Raw genomic sequence first — 17604 nt, forward strand, 5'->3', positions numbered from 1 at the left:
TATGGAAGTTAGAACTGGTTCTCGGACAGGAAGCCAGGGCACTTTGCAGCAGACTAAGGAAACCACAAATAAGTGTCCTGTCAGAAGTAGGAATGGAGACCCTTCCTTTAAGAGAAGCGACCAGGGTAGGACTTGTTTAAAGCACTGTCAGGGGTTACTGGCTTTTTTTACAGTTTACTTTACCCCAGAGAGCCACCCCTCAGCGGTGTAAATCGCTGCTGATGAGAGATAAATTTGCATTTATATAGCGCTGACTACCCCGACGAGGCATTGTAAGCTGTATAGAAATGCTATCGCAGCCCAGAAGCCTTATTTTATGGGATAACTGCCCTGTTCCTTCTATACGCTATGGCTCTTTGGAGCTCCCTGTGATGGAAGGGGGACAGGCATCAGGTAGCATAGATGAATGAATGACACCCGAGTGCAGATAAAGTGCTTCTGGATTATTCCAATGCAATCTAAAACAAAGCCAGTGTAGAGAGACAGAGGGATTGTAGTAATCTCCTCAGACAAAGGCTTCTCCACTCACTTGCATCTCCCCCTGATTGGTACCCGAAAGAGAAAAAAAATGCTTCCGTTCTTTGAGAACTATTTACCACAGGCAAAGGGAGTACGCCACAAAATTTAGGCGTGTTTGCAGTGGGAACTTTGGGGCATATTTATGAGAGCCTTGCGTCACGTTTCGCCATTCATAGTGGTACATGTGTGACACAAGGTTCTGAGTCAGATTTATGAAGCCATGCAAATCCACACTGTGTGGCTTTAAGTGGCCTCATAAATATTGAGTAAGGCAACACAGTGCAAATCTCTGCGACGCCTTAATCTGTGCAATTAGGCGTTCCCTGTTGGAATGGGTGTTCCCAACAACTCCCATGGGTTTTGACGCAATCACAGATTTACAAGGACATGTAAACCCAGGAATGTGTCAAAGACTTACGCCTCCCAAGGGCAACTGTAAAGAGGAGAAATATCTTTATTTTGCCTAATTCTTTCCTCTTTCTATGTGTGCTGCATTCTGCAATGTGACTTGCTGCGCTGCCCTACGCCAAATCCCCATAAATGAGATCCTCTGTGTATACAGGCCATACATAGCGGGTTCTGTTTTTATAAGAGCATTCCAGCAAGCAACACTCCTGAGAGAACAAACCAGTTTGTAATCCCATAAGAACAGGAGCAATTTTTATATAACACCAAAGAAAGTGTCTGACTCAAAACAAAGACAAGAATTTGTGTAACCCGGGAAAACATTTGCCACCTTTTCTGCTACATTTAAAACAGTTTTTTCTATCACGATCCATCAGTGTCTTCACAAGTCAAATCAACTCTAGTCTGGAACAGAAAACCTCTAACCTTTTGGAAAGTTACCCCAGGTCTGCAGAATATGATGACAAACCAACAGAACTCAGCAGCACAAATAAAACGCAGGCTCTGAGTCAGATTTATGAATCAACGCAAAGCCACATAGCTTGGCTTTAAGTGGCCTCATAAATCTTGAGTAAGGCAACACAGTGGAAATCGCTTCATCGCCTTACTCTGCATAAGGGAGGCGTTACAGGGGTGTTGCGATGGGTGTTCCCAAAAACTCCTATGGGTTTTGACGCATTCCCAGATTTACAAGGACATGTAAACCGGGGAATGCGTCAAAGTCTTACGCCTCCACAGGGCAGGTGTAAAGAGGAGAAATATCTTTATTTCGTCTCATTTTTCCTCTTTCTATGTGAGCTGCATTCTGCAAGGTGACTTGCTGGGCTGTCCTACGCCAAATTTCCATAAATGAGACCCTCTGGATATATGATCGGTACATAGCGGGTCCTGTTTTTATAAGGCATTCCAGAGAGCAACACTCCTGAGAGAACAAATCAGTTTGTAATCCAATTAGGATAGGAGCAGTTTTTACACAACACCAAAGAAAGCATCCTACTCAAAACTAAGACAAGAATTTGTGTAACATTGGAAAACATTTGCCACCTTTTCTGCTACATTTAAAACGATGTTTCCCGTCACAAACCATCAGTGTTTTCACAAGTCGAATCAAGTCCAGTCCGAAACAGAAAACCCCAAACCTTTTGGAAAGTTACTCCAGGGCTGCAGAAAATGATGGCAAACCAACAGAACTCAGCCGCACAAATGCAAAAGAATTGTGACTTCATATCTTACAACATAGAAGCCCAGTGGGTGGTGTCGCATAATTGATGAAGGACACTGGATTTGTCTAAGTACTATGCAGATATATATTAATACTTATTATTCTGCATTGCATAATTTTCCATCTGTAAAGGGAAAAATTATATTGCAGGAGCACAGGAACAATGTGAATGAGCAGAATGCAAATGGATGTTGTCATGTGCAGTTTCGCACTTTTTGGCTGAAAATGTGTCCTCATCTCATATCTCACATTTCACACTAAAAAAATAGTGCCTAATGTTGAGTTTGCATTTTTTCCCTGAAATTACACAAAGGGAAATGATGTGAATTTTGTGCACCAATTTCCTCTGCATCAAAATGTAACTTAGTGCATGGTCATTTTACTCCCATGCAAATCAGTATGTCTCCTACAAAATGATATACAATTAATACGGTTATGATTTGTGACCACTTTCAAAGTTTTCAGATCGTCTCAATATGTTTGATTGGAATGTAAGTGCCCTTTGCAACAGGAGAAGCAATCAATAGGCAGTATCCGGGGCCCACTTTAGGGTGGTGCGACTGGTAATGCACTGGGTGCTGACCTGGGGAGGGGGCATCGACCTCGGGGTGAACTGTGTTTAGCAATAACTTATGGTTTAAAACACATGGGTAGAGTTATTTGGGCTTCCAGCTTTCAGACAGCAATAAAAATGTCAAGATAACTTTTATGGTTAATGTTCCTGCCAGAAAGAGAGATGGAGATTTGTCTAGTGGCAGTTTTGACTTGCCATAAACACAGAGGGTCAATATGCCTGCTGCAAGAACGCATACTTCACAGATCCTTATTTTATGTGGCTAGCCAAGTTGATTATTGCCCTTGTCACAGAAATCCTTTTGTTCTGGTAGTTCATAAGATACAGCACTAACACAGAACAGTGACTGTTAAGAACTGTCATCAAAGAACTGCATGCAAAATGCATAAAATAGGTTAGGATATTATGTTTCCCCCCAGTCTTTTATTACCTATTCATAATGTTGTTAAAAAGGTTCATTTGGGTAGATAGACATTCTTATTAGTAAAGCCAGCCTTTACCAGTGCTTTAAAACAAATGACATGTATGTGTTACAGAGTCTGTACTATATTTATATTTATAGATATAATTAATGGTTTTCATAGAGTACAGACTTGGCCCAAAGGCAATAGACTGCTTTTAGGACGTAAGTTCTTGTTAACAAACACCATGAAAAACCTATTAGCACCAGGAAAACAAGAAACAAAGAGTTCATACCAACAAGGATGTTACAGGATAAGAAGTAGACAGCTGGCCATCAAAGTACATCACAGCAGGTAACCAAGAAAGCAGACAGAACAAATCATTCCACTAGGTAGACGGAAGTGGAGTTGAAGGGGACTTTATGAGTAAGGCATGCAGTCTTATATTGGTCCTATTGTGAAGAATAGGAGAGATGTGATTGAATTTCCTGTGGCCTGTCACAAAGCGGGCAAGTGTGCACTGAGCACTGTTTTCAGAGGAGCTAAATGAGCAGCAGCTCCTCCGCTAAGACAGAGGAGCGTCGCCCCGCTGCTCTGAGCAGTGCAAAAAAGGAAAAATAAAATGATAACGCAATTTTATTATTTCATTTTTCAGTGCGGAGCCAGGTTAGGGCGGGCTGTGCTGTGTCACAGGGAGGAGAGGTATGAGCACCATAAGTGCGCATGACGGTTTGGTCGGCCAAACAGACATGAGCACTTGGCATTTCTCCACCCGGCTGAAGTGCACAGCTGGGTGGAGAACATGCACAGGCTCCCACTCCCTGTCAGAATGCCAAACCAGGCCGCTCAGACCAATCATGACGCTGCTGTCATGTTGGTGACAGCAACATCGTGATTGACTTAGAGGAGTCTGGGAGCCAGTGTGCTGCCGGGAGTCAGGAAGAGGACGGAGGAGAGATGAAACCCATACGGAGGAGAGACGGAGCCAGATTGGAACAGGTAAGTGTTCTGTTTTTTCATCCTCCCACGCAGCCACCAATGAGCTAACTGCACTTTAGGGAAAACAGAGAGCAGTGAGAAACCTTAATCTAGTCTAGAACGTACCAGTGCGTGCACCACCGGTTTTAAGTGTTGCTCAGGAATAAACTGCCTGAGGCCCCAGAGCGGCCTTAGCTGGTGCTGTGCACTTATGGCCACAGCTATGATTTGCCCCTGGAGGTCTAGACGGTGGTCAGGCATAAAGCCCTGTGACTTGATATTCCTGCAAAAGATGGAGGGGTCTACCGTACCCTCGTTTGATTGGAAGCTGCCACCCGCCACCTTACTCTTCCCCGCCACCGTGCTGCTGACCCCCAGGAAGTGCAGGTTCCGAGACCTGATAAAGCTACAGTTCGTGGTCCCTTCTGCTTCGGCTGCCTTGGCGGCGCTGGCTCTGGATACTACCACTCCTTTCGGAAGGGTACTGGTCCTGTTCTCCAGCAGTCCTGAAATACTATAAAAAATGTTAAAAATGGAGTAGAATGCAGGCAAATTATGTGCAGGCCTTCTTTATTACATGACGGACAAGATGTTGGTACTAAGGAGTGGATACTTTCCCCACTCACGCGTTAGCTGAAGCGGAGGCACTTGAGCTAAATGAGTATAACCTAGGAAGGCTACTACCAAGATGCCCTGAAGGGTAATGCACATACCTCTACAGGTCCAGGAATCTGGTCAGCTTCAGCTGCTGTTCAAGAAAGGAGTCAGGTGGCTGCTCCCCCCAACCCCGCCCCCTTTCTTGTTTATTCACTAGAGTGCCATGACAGTGTCTAGCGCCTAGACAGAAAGGGGAGACAACTGGTACTCGGCTGTGTCACTGTTAAGTAACGGGTTATATGTAGAGTTTGATGTCACTAACTTGTGTTGGCATCACAAGTTTGAGGTGTTTCTCAGGGTGTAAAAATTTGCAAAATATATCTTTCTTGTATTTCATGTGATTTTCACAAATACCAGGTTACTATCTGTGATTCATGAGGTTTTCTGTATCTGGGTTTTCATGTTCAAATCAGGACTTTCGCACCCCTTATACGTTGTTTTGAGAAAAAAAGATCACCGAAATTCATCCAGTGTCAAATTCACAAATAAACAGTGTCTTAAAAATTAGTTAGCAAGTTAATTGCACATCCATTTTCAGTGAAAGTGGTATGTATATATTAGGAATTAATTCCAGTTTGCATATAAAAGCTATCGCAGGATGTTAGAGTGGAAATGAGGAACACTGTGAACTATTGTTGTGCCAATAATCAAAAAACATGCCTGTCTTCGCTTACTTAATAAAAGTCCTACTTATTTCACACCTAGCCACTGAACAAATTACTATTTACTGCTGAATTTAACTTGCAATTTAGTGCTGAGTTTGTTGGCGTGGAGTGAAAAGCACAGAAGCTAAAATCGCTACAAAAAACGATAAATAGTGTTGCACGACATCACAACGCACCACAAAAAGACAATGCACAATTGGTAGGAGGTGCTCAGATGTACTGGAAAGTTGTTGGTAAGTGTGAAAATTGCTTATTACATCCCAAAATGTCTAAAGTAATAAGCCAGGAGCAGAAGGTCATTTGAGAGTGAGCCGGAAAAGGCTGAATCCCGAAGGGATGAAGAAAGAATTTAAATTCGAGGAGGAGGAGGAAGAAATCCTCACTAGTGATGTGGCAAAGCAGCAGGGCCACTTTTTCGTTTCGTCTGAGACTGGTAAAGCTGCTCTGTGAAATGTCATCTTGGCGAAGGCAAACTTGCTGGCACTCACAAAGTGCACTGAGAAAGAGCTTAAGAAGCGCATGCGTGATATGAAGCGGTGCACAAAACATCAGGTGCAAAAGACAGGCCTGCAATAGGTGCCAGGATCAGCTCACTGCTGCACAGGAGCACATGGCTGCAGAGCTCACCCCTCAATTGTGTGTTGGCTCCAAGGCTAGGATCCCACAATCTGAGGAAAAGAGCCAAATCCAGGTAAGCGGAGTGACCCACAACAACATGTAACTCAGGCCAGACGTGCTAAGAATTTTAACATCTCTATTCTGTGTATGCGGCTGCTAAAATGCTTTTTGGTATATACTAATCCCATTTTAGACGCTGCCTAAAATGGGATTGCAGCCCCCATTGGTATTTGGAAAGGACATGTTGTAGGCATCCTTTCCAAATACAAAGTCAGTGTGATATGTATCAATGTTTTGCAACTTAAATCAGGTTGCAAAACATTGAAAAATGACTGACTCCCAAATTGGGGTGGAAATATATTTGCAAAAGAGAATTGGGAAATTAGGATATGTTCCCCTTTGTGAATTAGAGCAAGTTATTTGGGGAGCTGGCAGTGGTCTATGGGACCTTTGAGGGAAACAGGATGCAGGTAAAAAAACGTTACTTTATGAAAAAGCGATCATAGATGTGGTATGCTGACCCTATAAGGCCACCATCCTTGTGATGGCATCCAAGCGCATTGACGCATCATTCACGACCCACCACATTAATATCAATGACATAGGTCAAATTACAATTCACTATGATTTGGGATTTTATGAACTGACCTTTTAGTACTTAGGTCAGGTGATAACATTTATTACTGATCGCAATTTGTGACCCATATTTTGCTATCAGTTTTTTTTTTGCATCTGGCCCTAATATCTTTCATGATCACATGCATACATCTAACTTCCTGTAAATGGCCAATTGCCTATCCCTATATGTGCAAGATATATTTCCTTATAACACAGCATCACAGCTCTTCACGTATCTCAGCGAAATTAGAAGGGTGTAGGAAAAATGCTGAATCTCCGGCACAAGTGGCTATAGTCACCTGAAATGTACCAAAGCAGCATGTTAGTCTCTGCATGTGTCATGTCACACATCCAAGAGGTGCATAATGAACTAGTGTCACCCTGGCGTCCATGTATTTGCTTCAGAAGTCATTCAAAATATTTTAACTCTAAAAGTGTGTTTACCCAAATGTGATATGCATGGTGTAACAGCACTCTACACTGTTATATATTCCAAGGGCTACCACATCAATCAAGCAATCAAATCGGATTTGTGGAGCACAGCTAATCACCCACGAGGGTATCTAGGCGCTGAGAGCATTGCCACTAAGGGGTTCAATTGAACAGCCAGGTCTTGAGTCCTTTCCTGAATTCCAGCAGAGGGGAAGAGGTTCGTAGGTGAAGGGGGGGTTGTTCCAGGATTTTGCAGTGAGGTAAGAGGAGGAGGGTCCTCCACTGTTGCTTCGGCAACTGTGCTGGGGGGTGAGCGAGGAAGAGAGAAGAGGAGAGCAGATGCCTGGACGGTTGGTGGAAGTTAAGGCTTGGTTGATTTATGGTGGTCCTTAGTTGTTAAGAACCTTGCAGGTGTGGGTCAGCATTCTAAATTCAGATCTCTTCTGAATGGGGAGCCAGTGGAGCTTCTTGAAGTGAAGGGTGGTGTGGGCCCATTCCATTTGGGGAGGTAGAGAATGATTCTCGCCACTGAGTTCTGCATGGTCTGAAATGTCTTCACTCAGAGTGCGTTGCTTTAGTCCAGCCAGCTGGTGACTAGGGCTTGTGTGACGGTTAGTTTGGTGTTGATTGGGAGCCTTTTGAAGATTTTACGGAGCATGTGAAGAGTAAGGAAGCATGGGGAAAAGACTGCATTATTCTGATTTTTCATGATGAGCTTGCTCTCCAAGATGATGCCAAGGTTGCGTGCATGGTCTGTCAGGGTGGGCACTGGTCCTAGGTCAGAAGGCCACCGGGAGTTGTTCCACGGGAAGGTGTTGTTCCCAAAACGCAGCACTTCCATTTTGTCTGTGTTAAGTTGTAGGTAGATGGTTTCCATCCAGTCAGCGATGTCGGTTATGCACCTGCAGATGGTGGCTTTCATGTTGAAGGGGTCATTAATTGAATTGGGTGTCGTCTGTGTAAGATATAATGTTCATTCTGTGGGTTTTGACGATATTAGCCAAAGGGGTCATGTAGATGTTGAACAGTGTAGGGATGAGGGACAAGCCTTGAGAGGTGCCACGGATGATGTTCTTGGGTTCAGAGGAGAAGTGTGGTAGGTGGATTCTCTGGGTTCTTCCTGTGAGGAAGGAGGCAATCCATTTGAGGGCATCTCCTTGTGTTCTGATGTGATGAAGCCTCTTAAGGGTGTGGTGGGGTATGGTGTCAAACACTGCTGAGAGGTCAATGACTTTTGTACCACAGGTTTGGCATTTTTCTAAGAGGTAGCCTGGTCCCTATGTTTTGTGCTCTCAATCTACTTCCAGTTTGTGCTGGAAACCAGATTGAAACCCATGGGTGATCCAGAAAAGCTATAGATTTCTGAAAAGTAGAAACAATTCCAAATTCAGCAAGGGATCATATGTGTAGCTCCCTCAAGGCTTTGCCAAGGAAAATAACTGTTGAAATAAAGAAATATTGCAAATGAGTAGGTAAAAACGTGCATTTGTGACAACCTATTCATCTGTAACTTTTTGTCGTGATGGCTGATTGACAAAAGCTATATACCATTACATTTGCTAGACCCTTCTGTTTGCAGAGATATATAGGGTTTGTAGGTACCCCAAGAGCCCAAGGTACCCAGAGCCCAAGATACCCAGAGCCAACAACTGAGCTGCACCGTACAATGGCTTTTCATTGAGTACCAAGTACAGACCAATTCTTATAGTGAAATAGGCAGAGTGAAAATGGGTATCAAGGAAACCTATGTATGTCTGAAATGGGCACAAGATCTAGAGTTTAGGAGCAGTGGTTATTTTGACATGTTTGAATTTGTGGGTACCCATACTAGTGTAAGATGGGTATTTTTCAAAATGAGATCTTTCTTATATACTGGTTTTCATTTGAAAGGCATAAATGCAGCGAAATCCAATAGGTAATAACAAGTGTTCTATGCTCCCACAAGTCTCCAGATAAAAAGGGTAACTCACTTGTGTCCCTTGCAAACCTCAAACTTTGATTAAAAAACACATGTTGCTCACATTTCTGTGATGGAAAGTTCTGGATTATGCAGGGAGCCACGAACCTCCTTCCACCCGGCATTCCCACATGTTTCTCAATTTAAAAAAGGCACCTCACTTGAGGGGTAGACCTAGTGCCTGCAACAGGAAACAGCTCTAAACGTTACATGGACGGATCACATTTTACCACCAAAAATTGACCCTTTTTCCCAATGTGGGTAGCTTGAGGTTTTGGGTCTTAGCTCCGCTGGCACCTACGAAAACATAGCCAACCTGTACATTTTTGAAAACTAGTCACCTAGGGATATCTAGGGTGGGCTGACTTGCGTGGCTCTCGCCATGTTTTTGGCCCTTGCAAATCTCAAACTTTGCCTAAAAACACATTTCCCTTGCATTTCCATGCGGAAAAGTCATGGAATCTGCAGGCAGTCGCAAATTTCCTATCACCAAGCATTTCCCCAAGTCTCTCAAGAAAAACAGCGCATTACTTTTGTGGGTGGCCAAGTGCCCGCGACAGAAAGGGCTCAGAAGTTACTGTGGAGACATCAAAATTAATTTCAACGAAATAGATTGGTTTTGCAAGGGGGACAACTTGTGTTTTTGGTCACAGGCTCAGGGGCCATCTAGGGAAACCTGACTCAGGGGCCATCTAGGGAAACCTACTAAACCCAGACTTTTCTGAAAACTAGACACCCAGGGGAATCCAGGGAGGAGTGGCTTGCGTGGATCCTCCAGTGGTTTCTTAGTCCCCTACAAACCTCAAAGTTAACTAAAAAGTCACATGTTCCACACAGTTTGGGTAGGAAAATTATGGGATCACCGGGCAGGCACAAATGTCCTACCACTGAGCGTTCCCTTAAATGCAACCTCACTTGTGTGGGTGAGCCATTCCCTTAAATGCAACCTCACTTGTGTGGGTGAGCCAAGTGCCTGTGACAAGGAGAGGCCCAAAATATATTGTGGCGATGATGATAACTATGGGAGGTGTACTAATTAGTCCTGGGGTCGGCAATCATGTATGGAAAGCTATCAAATCCATACATTTCTGAAAAGTAGACATCAAAGGGAGTGCAGAGGGGTGTCATTTGTGTGGATCCCCAAACGCTATCTTACCCAGAATACCCTGCAAATGTGAACTATTGAATAAAAACACAATTTTTCCTTGGATTCCTATGACATAAACAACAGGAATATGCAATGATCCACAAACTTCCTACCACTCAGCATTCCCCAACTTATCCCAATAAAAACACTATCCCTCTGGTGTGCCTGGGCCTAGTGCCCGTGACAAGAATGAATCACACAAGGGTCAACGATAGTCCTTGCATGAGGACTACTATTGACCCTGAGGAGGATCCATTCCTAACCTCTGCTTTTGCTTTGACAGTGTGAAAACTCAATTACTAACTTGTATCATACCCAATGTTATTGAAGAAGAGTCCGGGACACAATATCTTGTATGAGGGTTGTTTCCACATCTTATACTTTACCCCCTTTCAATAACTGATACAAGTTACTAATTGAGTTTGCACACTTTCAATGCAAGTAGAAATGTTGGTGAATAATTCCCATGGGACATTTGTTTGACTTATTACACTTGCTCTGGTTCTTGTTGGCAATCAGCATGGTCCTTGTATAGTCTACATAAGTTCCCAAACAAGTACTTCAAAATCCAGTCACTCCTTTAACATTTTGCCACACAGGGTACTCCGTGACAACGTGGCATATGTTCTGTCTACCAGTATGTGCCATGTGGGGACTATAATGCACTTGTTAATGGGCAAACAGAACACCTTCCGTGTTCTGATGGCGGATAAAGGTGTCAAGCAGGCCATGAGGAAGTCCATGATTTCCTGAAGTAGAGGAACTAAAATTCTCTGGCTGTTTGCATAGTGAAGTAGTGGCCCACCTCAGTTAATTTCCCAGTAGTTCCCTTTATTATGATACATCATAAAGCAAGTAGGAAAACACAGGTCTGGCTGAGACTGGCACTAGGGACCGTAAACCCGACTCTCCTTTCTCTTTGTATGTCATTCTTGTCCACTCCTCCCATGTACTTGTTGTAATCAAGTATACAGATGGGCTTGTGAACTTCGGCCATCTGACCCCAAACCATATCGGGGTAAGTGCTCTCATCATGAATTGTAGTGAGCGCGTACACATCACACCATCTGAAAACTTGACTGTGAGCAGTTCGCTGGAATGCAATGCAGTGCTCTGGGATTTCTGGAGCTTCTTGCAAACAAGCTCATGAAGGAATCCTTTGCAGTGACAGTGAACTGTAACGCAGGCCACAGTGGCAGCTTTGTAGAGCTCACTGAACAGCTCTACTCCCATATAGAAATTGTTCACATTAAGGTTATAACCTTTGTGAAGGAGTGGCTGGACATGCTCCCATAAAAGTTTTCCTGTGACCCCCAGTGTGGGAGGGCAACCTATGGGGTTTAGAGTGGAGTCCTTCTCTGTATAAACTCGCAAGCTGTACATATAGCATGTAGAGCTCTCACACAGCATTCCATAACGAGCTCTTGTGCTCATAATGTGCTGCCTGTACAGCAGCCGCCCTTTTTAAAGGTTCAAGGACTCATCCATGGCTACATTCTTTCCAGGACTATAAATCTATTGAATTCTGGCAGACAAATGTTCTATGACCGGCTGAATTGTGAACAAACTGTAATGGTATCGATGCATTAGCAAAAGCAATAGCAAAAAACAATCTCTGCTCCTGTATGGTGCAAAGATGGGGGTAACCCAAACCGTATAAGTAGACCAGTAGGACGGCAAGGTTGTTTTGTGCACTAACCCCATTTTCAGCGTAAGGCCCAAAAATATCATGAACTCCTCCAGTGAAGTAGGAGTCTACTAGCGTGCCCTAAAATAGGGCCCTAAAGTGCCTCCATGCCCCCTTAGAAATTTTTTGGCATGCAAATTTGTTTGCTGCACAATTTGCTCAAGGATGTCAACATCCAAAAAGAGATGGACGTACTCATTTGGCAAAAAGTTGGCTGTATCGACTTAATATCGTTACACTGTCTCCAGTGAAAGGCAGAATTAGGCGTCACATGTGCCTGCTTTCTGGATTGGCCTAACCTGCTACTGTTGTTCCGCTGCACAGACTGTGCTTGCAAAAGGACATCATGGCTGTCATCATCATCTCCCTCAGAATTGCTGGAAGATGAGTCATCGGATGCTACTCCACCAATTGAAAAATCACTTCCAGGTTCTGCTCCATTGTCCTCCCCCTCAGATGCTGTCTCAGTCTCTGAATCTGGCTCAGAGCTGTCCTCCATAACCTGAGATAGGGTTTGAGCAGCAGTTATCCACCAAGATGCCATCTCTGCTGCTGGCTAAAACCGTCCTTCTAAAACACTATCATAAGTAGAAGGCAGATATGTTGTTCTGAAACTGTTGGTGTGTGTGAGTGATGTGTGCAGCAGTAAATAACGCTGGTCACCTTATTTTGTCTTCTTCCCTCAATCAACAGGTTCTCCAAAGTCCCAGAAAAAAAAGACAGTATTACTTCACCTTGCCACATACCCATCATCACGTGCCCAGTGCGATGATCATTTTTGGTGCTTCCCCTCCCATGACCTGTTCCTTGGATTCCCTCACTACCACCCAGCAAACGTGCCCTCATCTCTCTATAGCCCCTCTCTCACATACATTTCATTTGTTTTAAATCGCTGGTAATGACTGGCTTTACTAAACGACTCAGCTATCCACATAAAACACAGATCTGTTCTTTGCAGCAGCATATTATCCCTCTGCGCTGCTTTATTGGGTCAAAACTGCCACTAGACAAAAGTCCGATCTCTTTCTAGCAGGAATATAATCACAAGAATTATCTTAAATTTTGTATTTCTGCCTTAAAGCTGCAAAGCACCGGAGAATTCTTAAAGCTCTCCTTGGTGACGGCCAATGGCTGTCAGATGCACCAAGGAGGGTGTGTATGTGACAGCCATTGGCTGTCACAAGCACCTATAAGGTTAACTGTAGTCAAATCTGACCTTGTTATGTATATTGGTACTCTATTATATACTACTACTTTTACATTTTCCTTAAAAGCCCTGTGTTGTCCCATCCACCACCTGCCACAACATTGACTTCTGCTCCTACCAGAGCTACCAAGTCTGGCTTGGCACCACGCTCCAGATGAATGGTACACACTGTTAAGTTCAATCCCTGCTCTTTTGTCTAAGGATCTAATATATTTATTACTGAGAGAGCAGCTGTATGTCTTTTCACACATATCCTTTTTGGCACAGTACTCAATATGTCAATCTATAGTTTTACATATTATTGTTGACACAAAAACTGGCCCTGAAATTTGACATAAGATGCATTAGACTTTGTGTTTTGCTTGGAGAATATCAGTTTTTGTGCCTCTCAAAATGAGTTGTGCATCCATGTACCTAACGTTGTTTTCTTTGATTTACAATGGCCTACTTTCCTCTGTATTTCTGTCTCTCTTCTCAGCCCATGGTATTAACCTTGAAAACATCATCAACTAGGACATCAGAGGACATCCTGGCAGCAGCAATTAGGATCTCTGCCATCCATCTGAAGGTAAGTCTAGCAACCTAAGTCTAGCAACCTATGACCTTAACTTCTACATTTCATTACTAGTAGTTTCACTAATACTTTTTCTTCTTTTTGTAAGATTTATTTCATGGTGGTATATAAAGTCTAATGTATCTGCGTTTGTGGTCATAATGTCTTAAATAGACTGACCATATCATTTGAACCTAAATGTTATCTCTATAACTGCTGGGATGAGAACAACCAACTACAAGGGCTCACATTCAGCAGCCAAACTCAGAGAAAATCTCTAAAAACATGATATCTGTGGTTGGAGCTGGAAAAGTCACATTACTGTGGTATATTAATCTAAGCCATGAATCAGCCTTCAGTATCATACATTGACGTAGGCTCACACGATACTAACTTGAATCTTTTATTTGCAGAACAATGTTTATTAAAGTATTGTATTGATAATTTGACACAAAACTAGATTTCATGTAATTTATCTGTAGAAATCTCTTTCTTCTGGGTATTGGGGAACAGTGAGATGGATGATGATGCTGAGCCATCTATACCTGGAGAACGGCGGACAATCTGAGGAGAAAATCTGACCCTTCACAGAGACACAATATCTGTAGCCAGAACTGCTCACCAAGAGGAGGAGAAGGGTCAAGATTAGCATTTGGCGTAAATCACATAATTCATTATAGGGTAATCACTTGGAATTACCTTAGAAGTCTGCAAGATTATGCATAATTATGCAAGAAGAATAATTCTGTGTTTAGCACTGTTTCTTTGATCAAAAATGCCTCCTGTTATCCAAAATGCAGGCAAGAATGCATTTTGCAACAGAACATGAATAGTGAGCTCGAGCAACTGCTCGTGCTCGCTAAATGTGTTCTTAGGGTAGGATTTTTACATAATTTACTCCCGGCATTTAGAGATATTTTCATAGCACAAAATGCAAACGTGTATCCAAAATGGGTCAGGATGCATTTTGCACTAAGAAATAGCATTAAATGCAAGAGAACACGAATAGTGAGCAGCTGCTTTTGCTCCCTAACGTGGTTTTGCACTTATTCCCAGCATTTTGTGCTATTTTCCAAGCGCAAAATGCGTCTTCACATCCGAAGTGGATGCCAGGATGCATTTTGCACTAAAATAGCTCTAAATGCAGCAGAAACTGAATAGCGAGCTTCTGCTCACTAAATGTGCCCTTGTGATGGGAGTTTTTCCCATACCTTACTCTTAATCACACAAGCAGGAGTAATTACATTATTATTGGTAATTCTGGATCAAAGAGTAATGCAGAATTACCAAAATTACTCTGATTACTCCAGTGTAATTGAAATTCTGCCCGGGCTTAAAGAGGAGCTGGTTGAAGAGGAGAACCTTCATGAAGAGGAAGGAACTGTTGCACCCACACATAAAAATCTTCAAGAAATCCAATTCATGGCTTAGCAGCAGTATTCCATCGAAATCCCTTCTGAGAAGTGTCAGTCCCCATCTTTTAGATAAGCAGCTACGGATGCTACTTCCACCTATGCAATACTCACCTCCACACAGCCCTCAAATCACAGGGCTCTATGTACACTCTCCTACACACTCCTCCCATGAAGGTGCACCTTTGATCTTCTCTTAACCATCTTAGGAAGAGTACACCCCTGGTGAAGAACAGATATTCCCATTCTTAAATTCCCCCACTCCCACAACTTCCCAGATGCCACTCCTCTCCATGCTGGTCAACCTGCTGGCCATTCCAGACAGCCACACATTAAGAGGTTGGGAGGGCTGACATGGGCAGATGCCAGCCACTGCGAGGATCAGTTTTACCAGCAAAAGAGCAATGTGCAGCAGGATAATTGTGCTATGGTAGCTACTCTCCTTGAGATCACTGACTGCCTTAAAGTGCTCATTCAGGTGGTTTAACAGGCAGACCTGTGATTTGGATAATGTTGCAAAATGTTACCAAATATGGCAAAGATGCACCAAGAACATCTAAGAGTTTTTAAGGAAGAGAGTACAAGGGATCATGTATTGCCCAAGGATGATAGAGGCAAAAAATGTCAATGTCAATATTCATGGCCAATGCGTGCAGTAGATTACAAAGAAGAACCTGCCCGAGCTGTCACACCTCCAGTGCCTGCACACTCCCCCAGAACATCAGTACAGTGTAAATCATGCCCTCCATGTTCTCCATGTATCTCACACACATTTGCTGTCACCATTTTGCTATTACAATATGTACACGTTTTACATCACAAACATTTCAACCTTTCATCTTTGTTGAGTGTTTGATGTTGCATTTACCACATAAGATGGTATTATCTATGTTATCTTCTTTGATGAGTTTCAAAGTGTAAAACATTTCAATTTTGCATTTTGATATAGAAAATGTATTCTAAATAAATATTGTCAGGGATCAAAGTTCAGGACAATCTGTCAGGGGTATAAGCTGAGTTCAGGACAAGATAAGGTAATGGGAGTACTTGCTCTATGCAAGGACAAAGACTTTCTAGAGAAGGGTTTATATTTAAAGAGAGTAGCTGAAGGCTGGGGGGAAACAGGACAGAAGCAAGTTGGAACAGGCAGTGATTAGGGAACTGGATGTCTATATTGGGACCTAGAAAGTGAACACAAGTACAAATGACAGGAAGATGAAAACAGGGAAACAATAGACAAACTATCATAAGTGATAGTTTGTCTGCTCCTGGGAGGTGATCTCTCTGTGAGGTGAAAAAGATCTTGCAAGAATGCAAGGATCAGATTAATCTCACAGAGTTCAGGGAGACACCTAGCACCTCCTATGCAGAAGGAACGCTGGATGGTTCACTGTGCCAAATGCACAAGCCATGGATTCTAACTGCCACCACTAAATGCAATGAAAATCAGGATAATCGTATAAACAGGCAAGCAGACTAATGGGAACAGTGGAAGGTACAAAGAAATTGGAAATGGGCTCAGGAAAAATCTGGACTGGAATAAGGGTCAGGAATAGGACTGGAATACACAAAACTGAATATTCTTGGAACCCACACACTGTTAAGGACAGGACAGGAATATGCAGTCAGAAGCGGAACACAGAAATACAAGACAAGAAATCTTCATGTACAGGACTGGTCTGGGTGTGTGCAGTCAGAACTAGAAACAATGCAATCACAGGAACAAAGAGGAAGGATAAACAAGAGAAAGGCAATAGAAACAACAACTATTCAGAATAGGAACATGGAATCAAACAACAATGAAAGCAGAAATCAAAAGACAAGCCTGGAGTGAAGTAGCAGGATCAGCAGAGTTAAGGAGGCTCAGAAGCAAGGTCAGTTGCATGCTGCTGAAATCTGGGCTCACCAGGCAGAACTAACAAGAGGTTCAGGGGAGGAACACAGGTGCAGGGAGAGAGTCAGGTGCAAGGAATCAAGGAATCATCAATGATTGTAAAACATAACTGGGACTTGGCAAGGGAAAACCAGGGAAATCAGCAGACACAAGGCACTTCACAGAAATTCAGGAATGGAGTTCGGGTCAGAACCAAGAGTGTGAAAATGTCCAGAAGGCAGGTATAAAGAAGTCAGAAAGGCTGTGGGTTCCAGGAATCAAGAGATAGAGAATAGAGCACCACCACCAGGACATGATTGTGGGAGGGTTTGGAGCAGCCTCGGACTAGGACAAAAAATAGGCCCACGCACTAAAATAAGAGTGGCACCTATTAGCGAACCAGAAAGCAAAAAAGTGGCCTGCACTTGCAAATCAGGCCAAGTTTGAACTTGTATTGACATGATGTATGGGTATTTTGCAGGGTATGGGCGACTGCATGTAATGTGTGTGGTAACATCAGGGAAATCAAATGTGAAAACAGGCCCCACTGGCCATAAAACAGGCCCACAAACTGCTAAAAAAATGGTCCACTCACTAATCTATGTGACCCGTGCACCAGGAATCGCCTGATTGCCCTATAGGCCAGCTCAACCCGGGTTTTGAGACAGAAAGAACTACA

The sequence above is a fragment of the Pleurodeles waltl genome, chromosome 6 (genome assembly GCF_031143425.1).
Source record: "Pleurodeles waltl isolate 20211129_DDA chromosome 6, aPleWal1.hap1.20221129, whole genome shotgun sequence".
NCBI classification, from domain to species: Eukaryota; Metazoa; Chordata; class Amphibia; order Caudata; family Salamandridae; genus Pleurodeles; species Pleurodeles waltl.